The sequence below is a fragment of the Dermochelys coriacea genome, chromosome 1, assembly GCF_009764565.3.
Source record: "Dermochelys coriacea isolate rDerCor1 chromosome 1, rDerCor1.pri.v4, whole genome shotgun sequence".
NCBI classification, from domain to species: domain Eukaryota; kingdom Metazoa; phylum Chordata; order Testudines; family Dermochelyidae; genus Dermochelys; species Dermochelys coriacea.
In genome coordinates, this window is record NC_050068.2 from 173,417,176 (window position 1) to 173,445,039 (window position 27,864).

The window sequence follows — 27,864 nt, forward strand, 5'->3', positions numbered from 1 at the left end:
GAGAAAATCTAGTTTGATTCAGTTTGGGGGATGAGAAAATGTTTGGGCTATTTTTCTCTAACCGATTTGTCCATCTGTAAATTGTGTGCATATTTTCCACTTCACATAGTTATTTGTGTCATTTCTGATTTCCCAGTCAGTTTCTTCTCTCTCCGTCCTCCCTACCCATAACTTACCCCTCCAACCTTCATACATCAGTGTGTGTTCTTGATGGATTAATTTGGAGTAGTAATTTGCAAATTTTTTCCAATGGCCCTTAAGCTACAATACATTTCTCAGATCAGTAGAAGCCCTTGAAATGTGCTTTCAGTATGCGTACTGCAAATGAAACTATTTAGAAATCTGTAATTGGACAGGAAAATTAGAGAGAATACATTTTTCACTTACATGGGCCTGGAATTTTCTTTAATTATTTGTAATCCTAAAGCCATGGAAAAATCTCTCCTTTGACTTAGATTTTACAAGTAAATATCCAGTGGGGCAAAAACAAATTCAGAAGTCCATTATGGAGCAGTGATAAGTTTTTAGATCAATGAAAGATGGTAGCATAGAACTTTTAAAAAGAGGGTTATCCAAGTCCACTTAGAACAAAATTTCCAAACAATAACGAGTCTGAACTAGCAAAGACAATCATGTACCCCAAATAATACTTCATAGACTGGGTTGGCCGAGAAAGTGTTATAATTATGGCTTAACAAAGTCAACTGACATCCTATAAATCTGTTGACTTGACTTGAAAATCACACATTTTTCTCCCTGTATGAACCTTCTTCAGTATCTTAAAAAAAGCAACTGACTACCACTAATGGATTTTCAAGCACCTGTGTAAATCATATCTGACGTACCATAGCAGAATATTCTCTCTGAGGTAAGAATACTAGCTTTCTTAGAGGCTAGTCTTCCTTTTGAAGTATAAAAACAGTTTTATCCTATTATTGGGAATTTCCTGACGAAGTACATTACTTAATAATTGTAATTTACGCATCTTTCAAAATCTTTTATGTTTCCTACAATTATCTTTTGAATATCTTTCATCAGCTCAATTGTTCCAGAAGATGACTTGTCACACATGGAATATTTACTCCAAATCGTGCTGCTTCAACAAGGATTTACAACTTTGATAACTCCCTCATAAAAGAGAAAATCTTTTGTCTAATCCTGTACTTGTTTTCCCCCTCGCTGTAAAGTTACCAGTAACCAAATGGAAACCTTTTAATGATGTGGTTATCAGACAGTGTAGGGACTGCAGCTGATTTACAGTGCAAAAGGCCTGTTTCTGAGATGTACTGAACACCTGCCATTCCCATTGACTTCAATGGGAGCTGTGATTGCTCCACTGGTTCAGGTCCAGCATTTATGTTCCTTTAATGTTTACTTTCCAGTGTTACAACAAATTTGTTTCTCAATGCTATATTTTAAAAAAGTGTAATAGAAATAAGAGATGGAAAAGATCTTTAGCAAAGTCATCTAGGGACTGATTTACAACAGTATTTAGGCACCTAAACACAGAGATATGCACCTACTGGGATTTACAAAAGAACCTAAGCATTTTAGGTGCCTAACTTCTATTGAAAGTCTATGGGAGTTAATGCCTAGCTGAACATTTAGGTGCCTAAATTCCTTCATAAATTCCTGGACCTTAGTACAGCTTCTTACCTTTGCAGGGATTCCCCACATGTAATACATTTGTAAGTACTTTATAAAACTGGGACAGTTGTTCTATTGTAGTTATACTGCAATTACAATGCAATTATAAGGTATAAACTATAAAAAAGAGGGATAGATTGTAGGATTTTGTACTAGTTAAAAAAAAAGGCACACTGACAGAATGATAAGTAATGTGTCGTATCTGAAACCAAAAGATTAATAAGTAATTTAGTCACTTATTAAAGGTTTGGTTAAATAACTATGGGGCAGATCTTTGGGTGCTATATAATATCATAGTTCCATTGAAGCTATGGAGCTATGATTATTTACTCTGTGAATCCGTCCTCCTAGGTATAAAGAGGCATAACCAGTGTAGTTACACTGTAACTACAGTGTAATGAAGTTATTCTATAACAAATGAAGTACAATTATAGTCACTTTATTATAAAATAATATAATGTAGTATTTAGTATGTGCAGTACTGTACAAGACAGAAATAAGGACAGTTGCAGCTCCCTGATAGTGAGACAGAAGTCTGCAGTTTTCCTTTTTTGGTGGTTCCACTACAGTTCTAGACCAGGGATCGGCAACCTTTGGCATGCCAGGGTAAGGCCCCTGGCGGACCAGGCCAGTTTGTTTACCTTCCACATCCGCAGGCTCAGCTGTTCGCAGCTCCCACTGGCGGCAGTTCACTGCTCCAGGACAATGTGGGCTGCGGGAAGCTGTGCGGGCCGAGGGATGTGCTGGACCCCACTTCCCGCACCCCCCCAGCATCCTGGAGCAGTGAATTGCGGCCAGTGGTAGCTGCAATTGTCTGAACCTGCAGACGCAACAGGTAAACAAACTGACCTGGCCCGCCAGGGGGCTTACCATGGCAGGCCACAGGTTGCCAATTCCTGTTCTAAACTCTTGTCTCCCTAGGTTTCTAAGCCACAGCCAACATACTTGTATAGATGTTGCCAGTACCCAAGTGTGCATGGCTCAGTTTCACTGAATCACAGAAATGTAGGGTGGAAGGGATCTCACAAGGACATCATGTTCAGCCCTTTGTGTTTAGGCAGAAACAAATGAACTAAGACCATCCCTGACAGGTGTTTGTCCAACTTGCTCTTAATAGCCTCCAAGGATAGGGATTCCTCAACCTCCCTTGTAAATCTATTCCAGAATTTAATTACCCTTATAGCTATAAAGTTTTTCCTAATGTTTACCCTAAAGCTCTCTTGCTGCATATTAAGCCCATTACTTCTTGTCCTTCAGTGGACATGGAGAACAATTGATCACCAGCCTCTTTATAACACCTCTTAACATATTTGAAGACTGTTATTTGAAGACTGCCAATCTTCTTTTATCAAGACTAAATTTGCCCAAGTTTTTTTTTAAACTTTCTTCATAAGTTAGGTTTTCTAAACCTTTTATCATTTTTGTTGTTCTCTTCTGGTCTCTCCACATCTTTTTCCTTTTCGTTTTGTTTTGGTCTCACTGTAGAACCTTTAAAGCTCTTCAATAAAATTATTTCCCCAAGAGTTGAAGAAATAGAACCACAATTATTTGAGCTAAAATGTATCAGCTCTTGTCATTTCAGATGGAAAAATAAGTTTAAAAAATTGTATACTATGTGATAGATTTAGGAGGGAACATTTATCTTGACAGAGGAATAGCAAAAGGATCGGGTCTGTCATGGTTATGAGTATGGAAAGCTTATGGCTGAAGGTAATGTTTAAGAGGATATTTTGAAGACAATATACAATACAAAAAGAAACTTATTTCAGAGAGTACTGGAAAAATGCTGTACTGTACTGTAACTGAAGCTGGTGATGATTTATGGAATAAAAATTATTGGCTATCTCCAAATGATAAACAAAACTGAGTACAAACAAGAAAAAAGGAAGCATAATTGTTCAAAGCAAAGTAATACTGGTAGAAATAGAAAATTAGAACAAAGGCAGGGTAAATTAAAGCAAAGAGAAGAAAAGACATAGTCAAGGGACTAGATTAGAAGAAGCCTTGAATATCACAAAGACACATTTATAACTCAATTAATTAAGTATTATACCACACAACCTGCTTTGAAATACGAGCAATTAACACTGAAAAATGCCAATCTTTATTTCATAAAGCATGTATGAAGACACGGGAGAAATAAGCAAATAAGCCACCAATACTGCAAACATTTATGCACACATGCAATTTAGTACACCATGTGTCAATCGGACTATTCTTAGCGCATAAAGTTATGTCTGTACATAATAATTTTCCAGACTGGGGTTATAAATAATCAGGGAAGATTAATTCCCTGTACTGCAGGAATTACTGTGTGAAAAATTGTTGATAAAGTCAGGGGTTCTCAAACTGTGGGTGAGACCCCAAAGTGGGTCACAACCCTGTTTTCATGGGGTCGCCAGTACTAGCGTTAGACTTGTTGGGGCCCACAGCCGAAGCCGAAGCCCAAGGGCTTCAGCCCAGAGTGGTGAGGTTCAGGCTTTGGTTTCAGCCCTCGGTCGTAGGGCTTAGTTTACAGGACTGCCCCCGCCCCACCCGGGGCCGAGGCTTTGGCTCCCCCGCCCGGGGCTGAAGCCCTTGGGCTTTGCCCCCCCACCCGAGTTGGTAGGACTGGGGTGAGCTCAGGCTTTGGTCACCTCTTATGGGGTCATGTAGTATTTTTTGTTGTCAGAAGGGGGTTGCAGTGCAATGAAGTTTGAGAACCGCTGATCTAGTCTAATATCCTACCTCTGAATCCTAGGACTGTTGTTTCCAAGGAAGGTATAATAAACCCTTCAGTGGACAGGCATGGGATAAATAGGCAAAATTACTCCTAACCCCCAGTAGTTTAAATTTGCTGTATGCCCTGAAGCATGAAAGTTTATATGCCTCCCAAAGCTCATGTTAAATTTAAAAACAATATATTTACCCAGTCAATTCTGGATATTCTTTTGTTATCAAAATAAATGTTCAATATTCATATGAGTACTCCTACTAATATTAGATAATGGAATGAGCGAAGTCAATAGGACTATTCAGGTAAATAAATGCTCTCCAAAATGGGTTCCACAACCTAAATTAGCAGGTGAAAACAACTGTAGTCCTTATTTCACACTAACTGAACTATTTGTCAAAATAAATATTTATCAACAACAACTATGAATACATTTATGCATATGACTAGAGGATAGTGCACTGGACTGGACTCAGGAGATCTGGGTTCTTTCTATTCCTTGCTCTGATAATGATCGTTAACATTCTTTTGTAAAGCACTTTGAGATCTACAGATGAAAAGCACTACACAAGAGCTAGGTATTAGTGCTCAGTTGAACTAAATTAGAAGACCATCATTCCATTTTGGTGGACTTGTGCAGAACCTTTGCCACGTCTGACAGACATTAAATTCAGTCAATAAGCCAGTGCGGTCTACAATAATGAGCACTAGTTTAGGAGGTCTGGAGTTCTAATGATGGCTCTGTATGGCCTCATGCAGGTCAATTCTCCTTCCATTTCAGAGTCCCTTCTGTAAAAAGAGGATAACAACACTTGCCATCTATCTGACTGAAGTGGAGTGAGCATTAGTTAATATCTCTGCAGTGCTTTGAACTTAGTACTGTACAAATGCTAAGTATTATTAGTCATCCTTTTGTGTCAAAGCTCAAAAGACGGAAGATCCTTTTCATGATGTTAGGACTTGCTACATGATAAATAAGGAGTATAATATCAGAGAATTTGTATTTACCAGGCACCAGTATAAAACATACTGCTGCAGAATGAACTCAGCTAATCAAAACCTTTCCTACAGGAGAAGTTCCAGAATATTTGTTTATGCTGATTTGTTGTTTTTGTAAAAGTTACACGTTATCCTCAACTTTAGAACATTTTTAAAATTAATCTCCAGCAAACTAGAACACGTGGATATGCTTTGGTTCTTTCTTCAAGTATGTACTGAACTATTTCTAACAGCTTAAAAATATTTCATTGATACTGGCCATTAAAAAGTGCTTATGTAATTTGATATTGCCATTTAAGGGATAATGCTTTCTTCCATGAAAGAAAAATGGCATTTTATTTCTTGTAAGGGAAAAAATATTGCCTAATTTATGCTACTGTACACTGGGAATGAATCTTTTCTTACTTGGAAACTGATCAGTGGCTTTATACAGACACCAAAATCTTCAGGTTATACATATGGCACAGGTGAGAATTCAGTCTTTGCTCCAAAATAACAAGTGTCCACTGTTAGCCTTTTCCTTAAGTTTATATGCCAGCTGCTTGCCAGCTCTCTTACAAGATTCCTAATAATTTTGTTTCTAACAGAATAAAGCAAACTCAGCTTTTTTGGTCAGAAGTTTTGTTGATTTCATAACTTAGATTGATGAGAGTTCTGAGTTCCTCTGTGGAAAAACTTATAGTCTAAATCCAACGTCTTAATTTCCTTCACAAGGGTATCAATTCTGTGTTCTCTCCATTTTTTATAAAGGTGCCATAAAAGAGTATGTCACCTCTGATGAAGACTTTAAAGACTTCCCAAAGTATGGTAGTTGATGAAGTAGTGGGAGCATTTGTTTTTTTATTTATTATTAATTAATTAATTAATAGTATTATTTCTAACTCCTGCTGGATAGAGTTAACAAATGATGAATCAATCAGCAGAGAAGTATTTTATCTCCCCCCATGTTAGTTGAGGGTTCATATCCTGAGGGCCTAAAGACATTTATATATATTTCTCTATATATAGGAGCTTGGCCAGCTATAACAATAGTTCCAATGCCACAATCAGTGACAGAATTGGTCGAGTCTTGTGACACTAAGAAATAGTCCAGTACTGAATATGCGTAATGAGCTATAAAAAAAAACAACAGCCCCTATAGTTTCTGCCTGCAGGATTTCCCAGTCTCCACTCCTTGTTGTAATCCTACCTCAGCTATGTAGGTATGAAGTGCTGGATGAGTTTTTATGCAGAGATTGAGAAGACTTATCAAGGACTGGGTCTAGAGTTTCATTAAAGTCTATAATAATAGAATGGTGGCCCATATAATTTATACTAAAATATGATAATTGTTTGGACCATGTTGATTTGGCTCATAGAGATTGGCAAAGATTATATATATTGCCAACTTCAGCATTGAGGACATTAAGTCTGCCCTCATTCTCAGATCTTGTGCTCAAAATATTAACATTCAACTTTTTATGTGTTAGTATAGCAATGCCCCTTGCTCTAGAATTAAAGCAAAATAAACTAAGAGGTCTGCCTAATCTCTACTCATTTTACAAGCTTCAAATCCCATTAGATAGGTCTCCTGGAGCATGCAATGTAAACTGTTAAAAGTTAAAAGCACCGAGTATATTTTTGAAACTTTTAATATGGTTATTGAATCCCTTTGTATGGCAAGAGACACATTTAATTATCAGAACCATTTTTGTTGAAATATACCAGATTAAATATAAAGTCCTTTTGTGAATAAATGAGACATTGCAAATGTTCTTCAGTAGCATACAGTTCTTTCGTATCTAAGTAACACACGTTATATAATCCAGAGGAAGGGTGTTGCTTCCCACTACATATTCAACAGGGATGGGAAGGAAATTCCAAAGATGGGAGGGTAACAGGAGTGAAGCAGAAAAAAAAATTAAATAAGTAAAAAAGCAAAACAGAAAAGATAGTGGGAAAATGCACACTAGTACCATACAATCAGAAGAAGGATGTATGTAAACAGTCCAAAAATACATACTTGACACCCACAGAGGAAGACCATATTAGATGAAACTTGGAGATCCTCACAGCCACAGGGGCCCAAATATTAAAACTATAGTATTCACTTGTTACCAATAAAATCCTTGATACATTAGACTATAGGGAAGCACCATCTGATATAGGAATGATTAAAAAATGTAGTTATGATCAAATGATTGATTTAACATTGATGCTCCTTTTCCATGAGTTAAGGCAACAGGAAGTAAATTGATAATAACCCTTTAACTCCAAAGAGAGAGAGAGAAAGAAAAAGAAAACAAACATACCAATAGCAACTCATACCCATCAACTTGGTTAGAGGAGCCATATCAGATCTCAGTGAGCAATACAGAAATTCCATATGGTCAGATCATTCCATAGTTATCCCCCCTTGCAAAGGAGAAGTTTGCAGAGTTTTGAGGTATTTTCCTGCCTCCCAAGGGGAGCTATGACACTATATTCTTAGCATTCTTAAGATGGAGCATTGCCAGTTATTTAATAAAATAATTCAAGGCCATTTTCCTGGCCAACTGTTTGGTTAAAAGCTGCTATCATTGCAATAACACCATAGGCATATTCTTGAAAGATCAGCCTTTTAATTGCTGGTTCACGCAATAACAGCTCCTCCCCCCCCCCCATTTCTGCAATACAAGCTTTTTAGTGATAAACTTCAGGAATTCCACAATCAATGTTCTAGACCTGACCTCCTGGAGCTGACTTGGGGTCAAGGGGCTGGTGTGCCTGTTTTATATCAAAACAATAATCTACCTACAGATCTAACAATTTAGGAGGCTAGGGACAAATTCAGAGAGCTTACCATTCTCTATTCTCTTAGGGATGCCCACAATCCTGATGTTACATTGTCATGAGTAGCTTTCTAGATCAATTAGCTTGGTCTTGATATCATTAAAGTTCTTCATAACTTGTAATTTGTTCTCAGTGAGATCATCTATTTCAGAAACCGTGTTCTGCTTCACCCATCTGTCTGGATAAAGCTTGTGGTGCACTCTGAATCTCAGTCATGGTTGTTTGTAGTGTGGAAACTAGATTTAATTTCAATAGTATCTGCTACCATCTGTTGTAGAACAGCCATCAGCTTCATTCCTCAAATTCAGGCACCATTTTGTTCGTTGGTGGATGGAGAAGGCAGATCTGTTTTTTTTTCCTGTGCTTTTGGTTTCAGAGAGGAAGATGCAGAACTTGGATAATTCAGTAGTTGAGTGCAATATTTCTCCGAGTTGGATGGTGAATTTTAGGGTATTATCTTTGGGGATTCCGTGTGTGTCACTTCAGAGCTCAAGCAATCTACATCTACCTTATTTGCAGCATCCTTTGCTGTCCCTAGCCCTCCTCTTTGATTTGGTCATTCTCAGGTACCCATCATATATTCATTCTAATATCTTCCTTCCTATCACTATAGGGACCATCATCTCTGATCCTGCAAGAGAACTTCTGAAATCACTGATAGCTCTTTTTTAATAGGGGGGGAAATGCAGATGGGAAGTGTTGACTTTTCACACCTCATAGCTCATATCACAGCTTGCAGCATTTCACCTTTAGTTGTTTCTCTCTCCAGTTCATCCCACGTGCATGGAGATGCATTATGTGATGCTTGTATCATGTTTACATGGATGTTTACTCTTTGTTGAAGATCATTAGATTGTGTACTGAAAAATGGAGCATATGCTTTTGAATGTGTGTCTGCCATTACTAACTGGCATCAAGGTTGGAATGCTAGGGTCATGTCATATTACTTCTGAAAGTACAGAAGTGTCTCTGTATTGTTGGTGGTGCTTTTCCAAATACCTTTTTGTGTATTGTAATCAGTGGTTGTGCTCGGTTTCTGCTTTGAAGATACAGCCACAGAGAAAGTCATGAAATGGCATATATCCATATGCCAAACCTATAGTCTCTTTTTCAATTTGTGTGTACATCATCTTTTTGATTGTTATAGCCATAGATGAATATGTGATTGGCAACCAATCAGTTCCATAATAATGTGTACTGCTCCCAGCCCTTCTTTCAAGGCATCTGTGGAGAATTTTTGATCTCTTTCAGTGGGTCAAAAAATTGGAGCACTGGAGGTGATGTCAGAATGTGCTTTGGTATCCATATCAATTGAGGGGCCTTGTGGAGGTGATGTCTTAGGTGAGTTATGGGAGCTGTATAGCAAGGTATGAACTTGCTGACACAATTTATCATGTCTAGCAGCCTTTTAATTCTTTTTTTTTTAATCTCCAGGTCTGAGCATTTTCAGTATTGCCTGAATCTTTGATTCATTTAGCAAGATTCCCTTTGAGGTCAATCTCTCTCTCAGGTATGTTATTTCATTGAAATTTACATTTGGACTTCAATTTAAGGTTTACTTGCAATTACTAATGAGTGAAACCAATCTGTTGGTTCTTCTGTTCTCTGAAGATACCATCCTATATCATGTTTCACAGCTCATATGCTAGCCTCTCTCTTAAGGTTTTTGGAACTTTTCAAGTACCATATACTACAGTTTCTGCATCTTCTGTTCTCCATATCTTGTATATTGACACCCATTTCTTGTGACTACATCTTCACGTGATGCTATTAATACTTGTATATCTGGTTCTATGTTGTCTATCACTACATTGCATACATCCTCTTAATGAGACCAAGCACCTTACCTATGTCTAAGCCCAAGATAGGTTGTTTGTCTCCGTGTACCATGACAAAATTATTTGATCATTTTCCCTTTGTATTTAAAGATCAGTGTTCATCCTCCCAACTCTGGAATTGTTCCTCCATTATAGTCTTTCATGGACACTTTTGACTCTTCAACTTTTATATGCTCCTTACATCTTTCTATTTCAGTCCCTGTTACTACATTTACATGGGCTTCAGTGTCTATCTTTTATGCCTCATATGTAGCATTTGTGCACATTTTAATTAGCCAATCTTGCATTTTCAACCTCCTCCTCCACTATTCTTCTTAAGCATAGTTCTTTCTCATCACTTGACGAATCCCTTTCTGTATTTAATACATGCACTTTCCTGTTGTCTCTGTTCACTTCAATATAGTGATTGGGTTTATCACAATTTCTGCATATTAGCCCCATGCTGAGCATTTCCCTATACTCATGCTGATTGCCACATAGCTGTCATTGTTTCCTGCTTTACATGTTTTTATCCTTAGACAACTTAATTTCTGTGAACTTTTCCCTTGATGCATAGGTATGGTTCTCACAGTCATGAGCTCTGTGCTTTTCCCTAGCGCTTTTACTTATATTTTTGTTTGTTCTGCTGCTGGGCAAATACATATTGCCTTTTCTAATGTCAGCACCATCTCCCTTCATAAACATTCATGACCTTTTTCTTGTTACACCCCCAGATAATCTAGTTTTTAATGATAGAATGTTAAGACACTATGTGTGCAGTATTAACTTTTTAGTTTTAAGTCTTTGCCAAACTCTTCTATTGTTTCCCTTTCATTCTGTGTTCCCATCCTGAACATACATCTTTTATGAGTAAGATTTTTTTCTAGGGACACAATGATTCTCAAACATTTTCATTGTTTCTGCAAAGCTTTCCTCTTTCCCCGTCACTGCGTGTATGGAGAGCATATATATATCATGGGCTTCAATGCCTGCCATTGCTAAAAGTACAGCAATCTTTTGCTCATCCTCAAGTTTCTTTGCCTCTGTGACTCTTATATGCATTTCAACTTCCTGCTTGAACATTTTCCAGAATATTCAGTTCTTCCCTTGATTATCAGTGTTTGTGGGGGAAATATTTGCAGTTACATAGCATCTGTAGCAGCCATTTCAATGAGTCATCCAGCATTCCATGCCTTCCATTCTTGGTACCATAGCGTGTCTTACTGATGACTGATCATTTTAAATATAAATCCTTTATTAAGAATGTAAACCATGCACAGAAGTATAGTAACAAACTACTGCTCTTCAGGTGAAATCTGCGACTGCCCAATCCTGTGCTCCTTTTGTTTTCTTTTATCCAACATACAGTGAATTTCAGGAAGACAAAAAAAGTCTTCATAAAGACAGTACAGGAAGCATGGCATCTCTACACTTGCTGGAGGACTTACTGTATGGCACAAAAGAAGCAAATCTATGAGTTATTAGTAATAATAAGACTTACATCCTGTTTTCAGGCCTGCTACTATAGAGGGGGAAAGAATCACAAAATTCAAAAAAGTAGGTCTCATTCCATTCAAAAGTCATCAGTGTACACATACACCCAAAAGCAATTATATTATTAGAGATTGTGTGTGTGTGTATGTGTATATAAAATGTAAATTTTGAGAGAGACCATGCACACAAATGTAGGTTTCAATGAATATAAATCTTTACTGGTGTTTTCTATTGTAAGAGCAGCTTAATTCAATATAAAATACAGAAAATGTAGCCTACAAACAGTTTAAAGTTTTATATTATTAACATCACCACAGTTGTGTGCACAAGTCACTACCTTAAACACAGATGTGAATTTGTTTGATGTCTCAGCCTTCGCACCCCCCCCCCACCACACACAAGGATCCTTCAACTTTCAAAATTAGAGATTAGATGCAGAGTATATAATATGGTCAACTGCGGATCCTACAGTTCTCAAAACTAGTGTCAGCAAGTTTTGCTTGTTTAACTGAAAATGCTCTCTGCCCTCCTACGCCCAGAACAAGCGGATTTTCTAGTTCTACCAGATTAAAAAAAAAAACTAACAAAGTTCAGGTTGTTATGTGTCCTTATTGTTAATGGATGTATGGAAGCGATTAGCTTAAGGTAACACATATAAAGACTGAAATATCCATACAGTTAATCCATCCTCCTGAAAACACTAGATCAGTGAGTTTACATTAGCTATTTTAATAACCGGAACTGTGAATTGCCCATTAACATATAGAACTCTTCAGTTTTCCTGTTATAAAAGATTTTAAAATTTAAAAAACTTTAAACTCTTGTTTAAATGTACACCACTAACATCTACAGTTATTGTTAATATAAAGAAAAGGAGTATTTGTGGCACCTTAGAGACTAACAAATTTATTAGAGCATAAGCTTTCGTGAGCTACAGCTCACTTCATCGGATGCATTTGGTGGATGCATCCGATGAAGTGAGCTGTAGCTCACGAAAGCTTATGCTCTAATAAATTTGTTAGTCTCTAAGGTGCCACAAATACTCCTTTTCTTTTTGCGAATACAGACTAACACGGCTGCTACTCTGAAACCATTGTTAATATAGTAACACTAAATGTTAAATGTCTACAACTCAGTTATACTCTAATTACCGAATGCTAAGATTTAAGAATAAGAGGTTTATAGTATATAGAATTCCCATACTATTAGCCATCAGGGGATGTCCTGAGCAGCATTCTCAGGGTCCCACATGTAACTGCAGGAAGGATGTTTCAACCACCCCAGCTACCAAAATTGGGACAGCTGGCTCCGAGAAGACAGCCATTCTGTCACACTGTTTTCTCTCATGCACTCTCCCAAAGGGTTGAAAGGTTGGCACATGGCTTATGTGACTGGAGAAAGATGTGTTGGATGGCTCTTATAAGGGCCAGCTGAGCCCTGATTGGGGTGTGGCCACAGCTGAGCCTGCTTCCCCAATCAGCCTGGGAACTGCTTGCTCCCAGCCACAGCCCTCTCCTAGGCTATTTTAGGCCCTACAGGGCAGGAGCAGGTGACCATCTCGCTATAATGACCTATTGGGTTTTAGATAAATTGTGGAATGTATGATATGAAGAAAAATGCAGAGATCAGAGTTAGAGACACAGAATGGAATTTTCAAAAGTGCCAAAGTGAACACAAGGAGCACATTGACTTTCAATAGGACTTGTGAATCTAACACTTAGGCACTTTTGAAAACCTCACACACAAATAACTTGAACTTGTCAGTTTCAAAAAGATGAGGAGTTCAAAGTAGTTTCAGGTACTTCACATGCCCTTGAGTCCACTGGACAATCATTGTGGTTTTAAGATCACATCATCTTACTTTTTAAAATGCTCTCTCCCCTTCCTTGATGTGTGAAAAAGCCAGAAAAACAAAAACAGAAAGGGAAACTGACTCTACTGGGTAAACGGTAAAACTGACTTTACACAAATGGTGGGATTTACAAGGGAGATTTAGATGATGCAATGCACAAATAAATAAATATGCACAGAAGCAGGGGGACTAGAAGGGGATTTCCCCACTCTCAGGGGGATGCTTTAACCACAGGGCTACAGAGTCATTAACTGTTTCTCTGTCTCACTGACTATTTTATTATTTGTACTCAGTGGAACAGCTCCAATAAGGAAGATTGAGGGAGACCTGCCCCATAATATCCCAGAGCTCAGAGGTTAGGGAGCCCCTCTTAGTGAATGAGACAGCCAAATCCCAATCCTTCTCCACATCACGCGGAGTGAAGAATTGAACTGGCATCTCCAATATCCTGGCTAATTGGGCAAAAAGTTATAAGGGGGAGAGGGGCAAAACTGCTTTATCCTCCAGCCATTCTGTGTTGGTTTAGATGTGCTCTGAGCATGCCTACTAGATCAGAACTAAAAGGCAAAATGTGGGAAGGGAGAGAGAATTTCCAGTTCATGAATCCTACTGGGGCTTACGTGAGACTTAGGTAGCAAGCTGCTGGGAGGTGTCAGGAATGATGTGGCTCTGAACATGTCCAGCCACGGAAATGTAAGTGCCTTTGGGATTTTACTAGTGGAACCTCACATGCCTCGGGACTCTAGGGTTAGGCAACAGCTGAGCATGCGGTTTCAGTGGCACTCAAGTCCTCCTTGCGAATCCCATCCAAAGTGCTACCGAATGTTCAAACTAATGTAAAGAAATAGAGAAACAAAATCTAGTCTTTTAAAATTATAGTCAGTTTAAGCATTCTTTGTAGCAGTGGGTAACAAATTTAAAGGGATGAGGAAGAAATAACTGAATTCCACATTTTGTGGTTGAGGTACCATTTTGTTGTTGTTGTTGTTTTGTGGATTTGGTTTTGTTTTCTTTTCTGTTTCTTTGAAATGGCCTCAAAGCTACAAAAATTGGATTTCTAACACCTCTTAATTCAGGTGTGTTTGAATCGGGAGAATTGATTTGAGTCCATCTCTAGTAATTAAGAATATTTTAAGGTTTTATTCTTCTTCCCTATTACCACAGGAGGACCTAAATTGTATAAGAAGCAAACTCTAATTGAGAAAGCCATTATGAAAGTATGTACCTGTACAAAAGAGATCAATACCCTAGTTACTGGATAGGGACTCAATGAAAGTTTTCAAAGCATCTCTTCCTCTATTAAGCTTTTCTTTCAGATTCTTACTTTGCATAAGAGCTCCTATGGCAAATAATGTACCTGTTATTCAGCACGTTTCCTGTTATAACATATTGCAAACAAAAGAACAGCAGATTGCACAATGTCAGAGTTAACAGGGAAAGTAGGAATCAAACACTCTAGGAGAGAGATTTAGTGGCGCCAAGAAAATTAAATGAATACAAAGGAATAACCCATTTAAAAACTAGATTACATTTTCAAAGCATTTAGAATAGTACATTGTAGCCATCTGAAGTAAATAACATAAACTAATACTTCTTATTAAGCAATCATTTTCCAATGGAACCAAAGTAAAATTTAATAATCTCAGCTGTAAAGTGAATATGTAAAAAACAATATGTATAAAAGACCAATTTACAGTAAGACTTGGGCCAGCAAGCAGCCAAAGCATAAATATTTAAAAAGATTATTTCTCAGTGATAAGACCAGGCATTTACAGAATTTCTTTGCAAAAATATCAAGAAAATCTGGCAGTATTTGTTACAAATTATTACCCCAGTCCAGCCTTCAGATCAGTTGTTGAGACTAATTTTGCACTTACTGGCCATGACTTTAATGGGACTTCAGACTCCAGGAAGATACAAGAGTCTAATCACATACATTTGATTGTAGAATTGGGTCCTATGGGTAGAATTGTTCGAAAATATTTCTACTCAGTTTTTTTTCATTGGAAGATGCTGTATTATTGAAACCAAAATGTTTTGTGGAAGTGTGCTGGTTTTCACAAAATTTCTGTCAGAAAGGAGTCTCAGGTACAGAACAGAACTTAAAATTTCAGAGACACACACACATTAACACAAGTGCCCTAACCACTGGGTTATAGTATTAGTATTACACAACAACCCATTCTCAAGAGCAGTTTGTCCTAAATTACTAACATGCTCTTTGGGGGCTAAGAAATATTGGGGGTTTTACAAGAGAATGATACAACTCATAAATGTCCTTGTGATGAGTGATTCACCAGCCATTGTGTGGGGTATGGCATTGTAGGGTTCTTCGCACCATACCCCACCAATCAGCCATTTGGAGCTGACGGTGGCCCCATTTATCTTGTGACTCAGCCCTCTGTTCTGGTCTCATTTCAGTCTTGTCTCTTTCACTGTACGTCAGTGTATCATTCAATAGTAGTTCAGCAGCCTTGTGATAGGTCTTCAGCCTGACTCTGAGCTCACTAGCCCTTATGACCCTTGTCTCAGGACTTTACCAGGCCTTTCATTGGTGGCCTGCATGGGAACCCTGTTCCTTCCTCTACCCTGTGTTGTATCTCAGGGCCCCTCTAGCAGGTGACTAAGCTTTGCATCTTCAGGCCTCCTGCTTTTTCCCAGAACTTCTTCCTACTGAGGCTTGCCTGGAGAGAGAACTGTAATATGTCCCAAGTGGGGAAAAAAAAAATCCTGGCACATTAAATCTTTTAACCATCAAGGCAGTACAAAAACTGGCCAGTGGGAACTCTACCTACCTCTAGGCCTTCTTTCCAAGCCCTCCTAGGCCTCAGAGGAAAGGCATAACACTAAAATAGTCCAACCATGGTCCTGGCCTTTCAGGAGAACCTCAAGAACTGTAGCCTGGCTCAGTGTCCTCAGGGCTATTGGGCAGTGTTCACAGGAACCCTCAGGCAACATCATTCTTTGTGGTGCTCCTGTCTGGGGGTGCTAATAGAGAGAGGCCCCTTCTGCACTGGTTTTCTCTCTTTTAAGGCTCCTCCACCATGGCTGACATGCCACACAGGTGTGGTGGGTTGGAGCAGGCTGTGTGACAAACACATCAATGCTGAATTTTATGATCAGTGAATACAACATGATAAATTAGTTAAAGCAACTGCTATTCAAAGTTACAACAGATACCACCCACTGCTGGAACAGATTCACAGGTTAAAATAAGACGTTTAAATAACAGCTTATGATTTGTGATGGTCAGTATTTTTAAGTTCCATTTATAATCATAGCTGCACAGAAATATTATTTTCTTTGCATCTAGTCATTAGTAATACTTTAAATTAAATGGAGATTAACCAATGTTAATTACAGTGGAACTCCTACAGATGTACAATACAGCTCGTCATAATAACTTGAGTTCAGTGAGATTCATTACATTGTAGTTAATACCCCCAAATTAATAATAATTTGTTTCTCTCCTTTAAAAGTTTTGCCTAATCAGAATTATGTAGATTAAACAACACAAAACAACAATTCCAAGCAGCAGTTTTAGGGATTTTAAACTATGTTAAAATCCAGAGCTAAAACAATGTCAAGTGGACATATAGGACCATCTAATGAAATGTGAAGCTCTTCTCTGGGGCAGAAGCAGAAATATATGTGTTTCCATTAAAAAAAAAATTAAATCAATCAGAAAAATTATGACATTCCTTCTCAATTCCTCAAAACTGCTTCCAAGGCCTGATAATCCTCCATTCTCTGAGCACCTTTAAAATAAATGCAACTGAAGAACTCTAAAACAACCACATTAAAATTTCAAACTATCCTAAAATTAATAAATTTAAACCTGTAAATATAGACTAAGCATGACAGATTTAAACTCAAAGAAATCTGCCATTGACATCCTACCATACAAGGACATATAAAACCATCTGAAAACTGAGACTGAAAACAAACCTTAATAAAACTAACCAATGAATAACTAATAATCTCTGCATAAATATTTTGGATGGAACATTGAAGTTAATCGGAATTTTGCCATGCTCCTCCTCTTCCCGCCTTTCTGCCACCATTGAAAGAAAGTGAAATAAACAAGGACTTTAGAACAAACAGAAGGTTTTTGCATTATTACAACCAAAGACTGAATAATGATGTACTGGGTCGCGGCATGTCAGGCACTGGGACGCTCTGGTCAGCAACGCCACCCGGGACGTTAAAAGTCCACTCGGCAGTGCTGCCCAGCTAAGGCAGGCTAGTGCCAACCTGTTCCGACACTGTGCTGAGTCCTGGAAGCAGCCAGCAGTGGTTCCAGCTTCTGGGCAGGGGCACCACAGAGCTCCATGCACTGCCCCCGCCCCAAGCACTGGCTCCGGAGCTGAAGGGTGGGGGCATTGCCTGTGGGCGAGAGCCACACAGAGACGCTTGCGTGCCTTTGCCTAGGAGCCAGACCTGCTCCTGGCCGCTTCAGGCACAGCGCAGTCTGTGGTGCCAAGACAGATGGAAAGCCTGCCTTTGTATCACAGATGCACTGCTGACCGGGAGCCACCTGAGGTAAATCCACACCTCAAACCTGTGCCCAAATCCCCTGCCCCAACCCTGAGCCCCCCAAACACAGAACCCCTTCCTGCACCACAAACCCCTCATCCCCAGCCACTTCCCAGAGTCTTTACCCCCATCCCAGAACCCTGCCCCCCTCCTGCACCCAACCCCCGCCCCAACGCTCAGCCCCTCCTGCACCCCAACCCCCTCATCCCTGGCCTTACCCCAGAACCTGCACCCCCAGCCCAGAGCCCTGACCCCCTCCTGCACCCCAACCCCCTGTCCCAGCCCAGAGCACCTCATTCCCAGCCACACCCCGCAGCCCTCACCCCCACACCGCAACCCTCTGCCCCAGCCCTGAGCCCCTCCCACACCGTAAAACCCTCATCTCCAGCTCTGTTGGGTCATGCGCATCAACAATTTTCTTCAACTGGGTCCCCAGAAAAAAAGATTTGAAAACCACTGGTGCAGAGAGCCTGATACAAGCCCATTTAAGTCAATGGAAAAACTCCATGAGATTTCAATAGACTGCAACAGACTGTAATAAGTGAAATAATTTGATTCTCCACATATTTTTTTCATATCTTTCTGCTAAGATTTCAAAGACTACAACATATTAGGCTGAATTCTAGCATAACTTCAGTGGAATTACATCAAGGATGAACATGGTACATCTGCTATTTTTCATTATATGTTCTATAGGAAAATAAGTCTACTGTATGGTTTTAGAGGCCTAATTTCCAGACCTTCCTTGTGCTTAGGAAAATACACTAACTGCTACTTCCGTAGTAGTTGCAGCAGACTCTCCCAAGTGTGGCTGGCCTGCTCCACTAGCCGGTGTGAAGGATAAAGGTACTCCACACTGCTTACTCTGCTTCCCATTCCCAAACCTTTTGGGCAGTATGAATCCTTGGGGGAGTAATTCGGGAGCAATCCTTGAGCATGTCAGAGTACAGAGACTGCAATTCTACACAGCCCTTATACAGTCCATGCAAGGTCAAAGGGAGATTTCTGACTCCTCCCAGCCTCTTATCTCATGCATGCATAATGTTGTGGAGTTAGCTTATCCATTCCCTACGGAACATAACACTTTTTTATTGTTCTCCTGTGACACCTTTAGCTAATCTTGGTAGGGGTCTTGTTGAGCTGGAAGGAGTTGCATCCAGACATTTCTTTATTAGTGAGGACAACTGAAATAAAATAGGACTTTGTTTGTTTCTTGTGGGAGTTCATGTATTGGTGTTTATTTCCCATCTGAAGCCATAATCCTCTGAGGCACAGTTATCTCTGCATCAACTAGAGAAGATGTAACAAACAGAGAACATAAATTCCTAAGGGGATAAATATAAATGGCAGATGTACTCTTGAAACCCAAGATCTTGTTTTCATTCAGATATTTTTACCACTTAAAGCAGAAGATAGAGAATTCCAGAAAATCCCTAATAGATTTCCCAGTCTAACTCCCATTGAAATTCATACAAATATTTCAAGTAGGAGGTGGTTTGAGTTCATAAAAGGAGGACCATTTCACATTGTTCTTTTTAAATTATTGCTGTACATTTTCACCCTGCTCTTATATTTATTTATTTTACACTTTGCACTTTTAAAACTTCTTGGGCAAAAATATGAGCTGAGGATGGGGAGAAGCAAAGGTATTTTTAAAGCACCCTAGGGGACCATGTCTGGACCTGATTCAAGTTGGAGCAGCCACTGCACTGTTGTAATTTAAACCAGCTGGAATGGTCCCTTTGATGCAGTTCCATCAGCCAAAGACTGAGTACATTGTAATCAAGGCCTGTGCCCTTTCCATAGCTGGGAATTATGTTTAGCTAAAAATGCTATTTTTGGTGGAAAACCAGATTTGATAGAATTGTTTTGATAAGCCTGAGTATAGAAACATTATTAGCCCAGTTTTACATATGGGGAAAATGAAGTATAGAAGAGTTAACTGCCTTGGATCAAAGTAACACAGAAAGTCTGCAGAGATATCAGAAACGAACTGTACCATAGCCACAAGAAAAAATGGTAATTTACAGTGGAGAAGAAAAACAGGATTGAGCCCTGTAGGATTTGTTTACTTTTTGAAGGAAAAGGAGCTGATAGAAATTTGGTTGAGAGGATTTTCAAAATTTTGCATGCAGCATCAGCAGCTCTTTTATAACATTTTTCTTTGTCTTAAACATCTAACACAGCCAGAGAAACATTGTTTATTATTTAATATGCAACTCGGGATTTACACTGCAATTTGTTTTATGAAGCTCAACTTGATACGTTTTCAGTCTTCCACACATTAGAGTTTTTCATCTGAATTTTTGAAGTCCCTCTCTATAGATATTTAAAACTGGAATGAAGCAAAATAAATTCAGGATTTGATTACACAGCCTACAATACTTTACACACACAATGTTAAAATTTAATATGGGAATTTGTAAATATTTTAAAACAAATGCTAGAGGGCCAAGTCATTTGTACATTTATTAAATACCACAAACCTCCCTGTTTTTACAATATTAAAATAAAATGTAGAGCAAGGTATCTGAAATTGAATAAAAAATATGACAGGTTTCAGAGTAGCAGCCATGTTAGTCTGTATCTGCAAAAAGAAAAGGAGTACTTGTGGCACCTTAGAGACTAATACATTTATTTAAATACATTCGTTAGTCTCTAAGGTGCCACTAGTCTCTAAGGTGCCACAAGTACTCCTTTTCTTTTTAATAAAAAATATGAGACTGTTCAAATAAACTTTTCATCCATAAGATTATATATAGAGAGAATGTATTTGATGTGATGTATATTAAACTTATATCCATAAGAGTGTCTCCTGTGTGGATCATTCATTTCAATAGTGAAAGATTGAACATTTGTTCCTGTAGGGATGTGGGGGGCTTTGTATTTATTGGATTACAATTCTAAGAAACACTTCATTTCCATTCTAAATGGATGGAATTTAACATACTAAGATACACTAATTTTTTTTTCAGAAACTTTCTCTATTTTTAACTTATTTAGTTGTGAAAGGCTGGCTTTGCATCTCCATCCATAATTTCACCTTTAAGATCCATGTTGTGTATATTTAAGGATCATTCACTGACATTTGGATATTCTCGATGGACTGCAGACTTGCTGAAGCTGTTAGTAAACTAAGAAGCAACATAACGTACATCTACAGTAATGGTGCTGTGTAGAGTACAAACGTATACCCAGCTAGCATAGGTATAAACAGCAGTGTAGATAGTGAGGCATGTCTTAGATGAATAGTGTTGAGCGTCTTACACACCTGAATCCTAGGGTATACCCTATATGATTCTCTATTCACCCAAACAGTGCCACCTATGTCTACAGTGCTATTTTTAGCAGTATAGTGTCCTACCACATTCCCTCTGCCAGAGACTTTCCTTGGGATAGTGAAAGACTCTAGCAGCAGGAAGCTGCCAGAGCCTTTCCCCACTGCCTCCCTCCTGCCAGAGCCTTTCACTGCTGTATGTATCTATGCATAACAAGCATGGATGCAGCCTGCCTTTTACTGTGGCATATACCTACACATACCCTACACACCACCATAAATGCAGATAAGGCATAAGAGGCATTGGCCCTGATTCCTGTGTTTGCTTGAGATTTCCACACTGCTTAGGGTCTGTGTTCAGGAAAGAGGCCAGCTAAGGGCAGGAAGAATATGGCTAGAAGGCTGGCTGGAATCAGTTTCTGATACAAACTCAAAGGGCAAATCAGTGCAAAATAATGCTGACCAGCAGTGATCTGGAGTTTGGTGGCAACAGAACATAGTTCCGTTGGAGCAAAGGGACCCTAAAAGTTCTGGAGGCAGATGACTCAGTCTTTCATGGCAATAACTTGGGTGATATAACTTCCACAGCAACTCCCAACACCACCACCAAGAGGAAAAAACAGAAGGAAATTACTTGAATATATACTCACAGATTTTCCAGGGCGATGTGAGATTTGGGGTACATGGAGTCCATCATATCTCGTTCGAGTTTCATCCAGAATTATCCTGCACACAATGGCAGATCTTTCAATTTAAAGTGATATTTTCATACTCTTATTTGCTTACTTCCAACAAAATCTCCTTTAGTTGTTTTTTTTCTTGTTAAAATAAACTATATGTTTAAGTTCAAAATTCATATTCAAAATCAAAGCCAGAGCAAATGTCTGCATAAAGTGAAATGTGGTGCAATTATGAAAATAAAAATGGTAAAAGGCCAGCAAATATATAGCAATACATTAATTGTAATATCTGGTACCAACCTGCCAAACTTCTATGAGAACACCAATTACATTGTTACTTTTGCAATGTGTTAAGCAGCACATGAATTGGAATAATAAGATTCTGACAAGAACACATGAAAGCTGAGACATTTAGAACCACATTTTCAAAAGAAGAAGTAACAGGTACAGCCACATATCAGATAACTGCATGCCTAACTACTCAGTTGTGCATTTGATTGCCCAGTTTCCTGTATAAATATATAATGCATCCATCAGCATAGTAACTAGACACCATAATCATGAATTAAACAAAGTATACAATTAGCTAAAGGTGTCATTCTCTACTGCTAAGTGAAATTTGGAACATCTGTCCTGTGGGAAATTTTAGAATGTTTCAACATTGTTTTTGTCCAAAACCAAGATAAAAATGTGAAACTGTAAAGTTTTTTGTGGAACAGAAATTCTGATTTTTTTTTAATTTGGAAATGCTGAAATATTTCATTTTGTTATTTTTGATTGAAATACAACATTTTGACATTTCAGTTTGTTGAACTGGCACAAAAACCTCTTCATTTTGAGTCAGTTCAGTATTAATTTGCATTTTCACCTAATGATGCAGGACCTCATGGGAGCTGCAGTTCAGGAGCCTGGTGCTCTTCTTTCTTCCCTATGCAACAGACTCCAGTCCAGAGTATTTCTCCATAATGAACCCAGAGACACATGACTCCCATAGTGTTCCACTCAGCTCGATCAAAGGGAAATCCACATTTAATTATGTGAAGTATGGTCCTCCAGGAAATCCAGCCAATAAGAGTGAATGGGGGCCCAAACCACAACCCCCATAAAACAGTACACTGATAGGAAAATGCAATGTAATACTTTGCTGAGCTCATTTAAAAACACAACTTTTCAGTTAATTTCAAAATTGAAATATTCTGACTGAGGCACTGAACTAACACAAAATGAAATATGTCATTTCAGTGTTCCTGATGGAAAATCTCACTGACTCCAACCCCATCAAAATTTTTCCAATGGCTAATTTTGATTTTGCAGAAACTGCAGCTTATGTCAAAAATCATTCTGACATACAATTCCAGATCACCTCTAATACTTTTTTCTTCACACTTCATTTTACCCCCAATCTGGAAAGGCACTTAAGTGTTTGCTTAAATGAGAATAAGAATAGTCCCACTAAGTCAAAGGTAAAATATACTTAATTGCTTTTCTGGATTAGAATCTTACGGCCATTTGATGCATAGGGTTTTCTTTATGGTTAGCACTGAACCTGAAAAAGGAGGACTTGTGGCACCTTAGAGACTAACAAATTTATTTGAGCATAAGCTTTCGTGAGCTACAGCTCACTTCATCGGATGCAGTCAGTGGAAAATATAGTGGGGAGATTTATATCCACACACAGAGAACATGAAACAATGGGTTTTATTATACACACTGTAAGAAGAGTGATCACTTAAGATGAGCTATTAACAGCAGGTGGGGGGGCGGGGGAAGGAAGAAAACCTTTCATGGTGATATCAAGGTGGGCCATTTCCAGCAGTTAACAAGAAAGTCTGAGGAACAGTGGGAGTTGGGGGTGGGGAAATAACATGGGGAAATAGTTTTACTTTGTGTAATGACCCATCCACTCCCAGTCTCTATTCAAGCCTAAGTTAATTGTATCCAGTTTGCAAATTAATTCCAATTCAACAGTATCTTATTGGAGTCTGTTTTTGAAGTTTTTTTGTTGAAGGATAGCCACTCTCAGGTCTGTAATCGAGTGACCAAGAGAGATTGAAGTGTTCTCCGACTGGATTTTGAATGTTATGATTCTTGACATCCGATCTGTGTCCATTTATTCTTTTACATAGAGACTGTCCAGTTTGACCAATGTACATGGCAGAGGGGCATTGTTGGCACATGATGGCATATATCACATTGGTAGATGAGCAGGTGAATGAGCCTCTGATAGTGTGGTTGATGTGATTAGGCCCTATGATGGTGTCCCCTGAATAGATATGTGGACAGAGTTGGCAACGGGCTTTGTTGCAAGGATAGGTTCCTGGGTTAGTGGTTCTGTTGTGTGGTGTGTGGTTGCTGGTGAGTATTTGCTTCATGTTGGGGGGCTGTCTGTAAGCAAAGACTGGCCTGTCTCCTAAGGTCTGTGAGAGTGATGGGTCGTCCTTCAGGATAGGTTGTAGATCCTTGATGATGCATTGGAGAGGTTTTAATTGGGGGCTGAAGGTGATGGCTTATGGCGTTCTTTTATTTTCATTGTTGGGCTGTCCTTTAGTAGGTGACTTCCCTTAACCTACCCAGCAATATTGTTAATCTATCCAACTATACTCTTAGCTCAGCAGAAGAATCTGTCCTATCTCGGGGCCTCTTCTTTTGTCCCTCCACCCCCATGAACATGATACAGTTCTGTGGTGACCTAGAATCCTATTTTTGATGTTTCCGACTCAAGGAATATTTCCAACATACCTCTGAACAACATACTAATCCACAGAGACCTTCCTACCAACACTAAAAAAAGAAGGATTCTGGGTGGACTCCTCCTGAAGGTCGAAACAACAGACTGGACTTCTACATAGAGTGCTTCCGCCAACGTGCACGGGCTGAAATTGTGAAAAAGCAGCAACACTTGCCCCATAACCTCAGCCGTGCAGAACACAATGCCATCCACAGCCTCAGAAACAACTCTGACATCATAATCAAAAAGGCTGACAGAGGAGGTGCTGTCGTATTCATGAATAGGTTGGAATATGAACAAGAGACTACTAGGCAGCTCTCCAACACCACTTTCTACAAGCCATTACCCTCTGATCCCACTGAGGGTTACCAAAAGAAACTATACCATTTGCTCAAGAAACTCTCTGTAAAACCACAACAACTAATCCACACAGACACACCACTGGAGCCCCGACCTGGGGTACTCTATCTGCTACCCAAGACCCATAAACCTGGAAATCCTGGACGCCCCATTATCTCAGGCATTGGCACCCTGAAAGCAGGATTATCTGGCTATGTAGACTCCCTCCTCATGCCCTACGTTACTAGCACTCCCAGCTATCTTCGAGACACTACTGACTTCCTGAGGAAACTACAATCCATCGGTGATCTTCCTAAAAACACCATCCTGGCCACTATGGATGTAGAAGCCCTGTACACCAACATTCCACACAAAGATGGACTACAAGCCATCAGGAACAGTATCCCTGATAATGTCATGGCTAACATAGTAGCTGAACTTTGTGACTTTGTCCTCACCCATAACCATTTCACATTTGGGGACAATGTATACCTTCAAATCAGCGGCACTGCGATGGGTACCCGCATGACCCCACAGTATGGAACATTTTTATGGCTGACTTAGAACAACGCTTCCTCAGCCCTCGTCCCCTAATGCCCCTACTCTACTTGCGCTACATTGATGACATCTTCATCATCTGGACCCATGGAAAAGAAGCCCTGGAGGAATTCCACCAGGATTTCAACAATTTCCATCCCACCATCAACCTCAGCCTGGACCAGTCCACACAAGAGATCCACTTCCTGGACACTACGGTGCTAATAAGTGTTGGTCACATAAACACCACCCTATATCGGAAACCTACTGACCGCTATTCCTACCTACATGCCTCCAACTTTCATCCAGATCACATCACACAATCCATTGTCTACAGCCAAGCTCTATGATACAACCACATTTGCTCCAACCCCTCAGACAGAGACAAATACCTAAAAGATCTCCATCAGGCATTCTTACAATTACAATGCCCACCTGCTGAAGTGAAGAAACAGATTGACAGAGCCAGAAGAGTGCCCAGAAGTCACCTACTACAGGACACGCCCAACAAAGAAAATAACAGAACGCCACTAGCCATCACCTTCAGCCCCCAACTAAAACCTCACCAACGCATCTTCAAGGATCTACAACCTATCCTGAAGGACGACCCATCACTCTCACAGATCTTGGGAGACAGGCCAGTCCTTGCTTACAGACAGCCCCCCAACCTGAAGCAAATACTCACCAGCAACCACACACCACACAATAGAACCACTAACCCAGGAATCCATCCTTGCAATAAAGCCCGTTGCCAACTTTGTCCACATATCTATTCAGGAGACACCATCATAGGGCCTAATCACATCAGACACACTATCAGAGGCTCGTTCACCTGCGCATCTACCAATGTGATATATGCCATCATGTGCCAGCAATGCCCCTCCGCCATGTACATTGGTCAAACTGGACAGTCTCTATGTAAAAGAATAAATGGACACAAATCAGACGTCAAGAATTATAACATTCAAAATCCAGTCGGAGAACACTTCAATCTCTCCTGGTCACTTGATTACAGACCTGAGAGTGGCTATTCTTCAACAAAAAACAGACTCCAATAAGATAATGTTGAATTGGAATTAATTTGCAAACTGGATACAATTAACTTATTGAATAGAGACTGGGAGTGGATGGGTCATTACACAAAGTAAAACTATTTCCCCATGTTATTTCCCCACCCCCACCCCCCACTGTTCCTCAGATGTTCAAGGTGGAAATGGTCCACCTTGATTATCACCACAAAAGGTTTTCTTCCTTCCCCCCACCTCCACCTGCTGGTAATAGCTCATCTTAAGTGATCACTCTCCTTACAGTGTGTATGATAAAACCCATTGTTTCATATTCTCTGTGTGTGTATATATATCTCCCCTCTGTATTTTCCACTGAATGCATCCAATGAAGTGAGCTGTAGCTCACGAAAGCTTATGCTAAAATAAATTCGTGAGTCTCTAAGGTGCCACAAGTACTCCTTTTCTTTTTGCGATTACAGACTAACACGTCTGCTACTCTGAACCTGATTATCTCCAGTGAAGTAGTGCTGGATAATTCTGCACCCATTGCACAGGGAACATCTTTTCAAAGAAGAAAGATTAATACTTTGCCATAAAAGTGGTCTGAGTTACACTTATCTTGACCACTTATTGTTGAGAGTTCCATAGGTGAGTGCCTTCCACTAAGAAAATCTTGTACCCCTTGGCTTTGTTAGCCCCATAGTCCTTATTGATCACAACTATCGCTATTCGTCATGAAAAGGGGGGGAGGGGAAGGTGAGTCATTTTTGTAGTAGCTGGGGCCCAGCCCACTATAGGTTTTTAAGGTTAGGAAGAGGGTCTTGAACTAGCTGTGGAGCGAGGCAGGTTTTCACTCAATCAAACTCACTCTCTTTCACTCTCATCTTACAGGCATAATCATTTCATACTCATTATAATTATTTATTGAGCACTGACAATATGTTTGGCACTGTAGAAAGTGCATATACAACAGGAGACCCTGCCCTGAAGATCTTACAATCTAGAAAGTACAAACAAAAAGACAGACAGAGATAAAACAAAAACCCCTGGGAAACCCAGACAATGGTGCGATTCATTATTATTATTATGCTCTCTACAAAGGGCATTAGATCCATGAAGATTACTATCAATAGATATCACAGAAGAAGTTAATCTTCCGAAGCAGTTAGAAGGCATGGAGGGTGGAAGCATCTGCCATGCAGAGGAGCATCATGGAAGAAGACACAGTTTAGAGGTGCAGAGAAACATGAAGGAAGTATTGAAGCTCTCATTGTTGATGGCATGAGGAGGTACTTGATAATGAAGTTTTGAAAACATGCATGCACAATTGAGTCTACTTCAGCTTTAACTCACTCCATATTTTAAGAAATTATGTCCTTTTTCATAAAAAAAATGGGAAGCACCCTTAAAAAAAACTGCCCACTGTT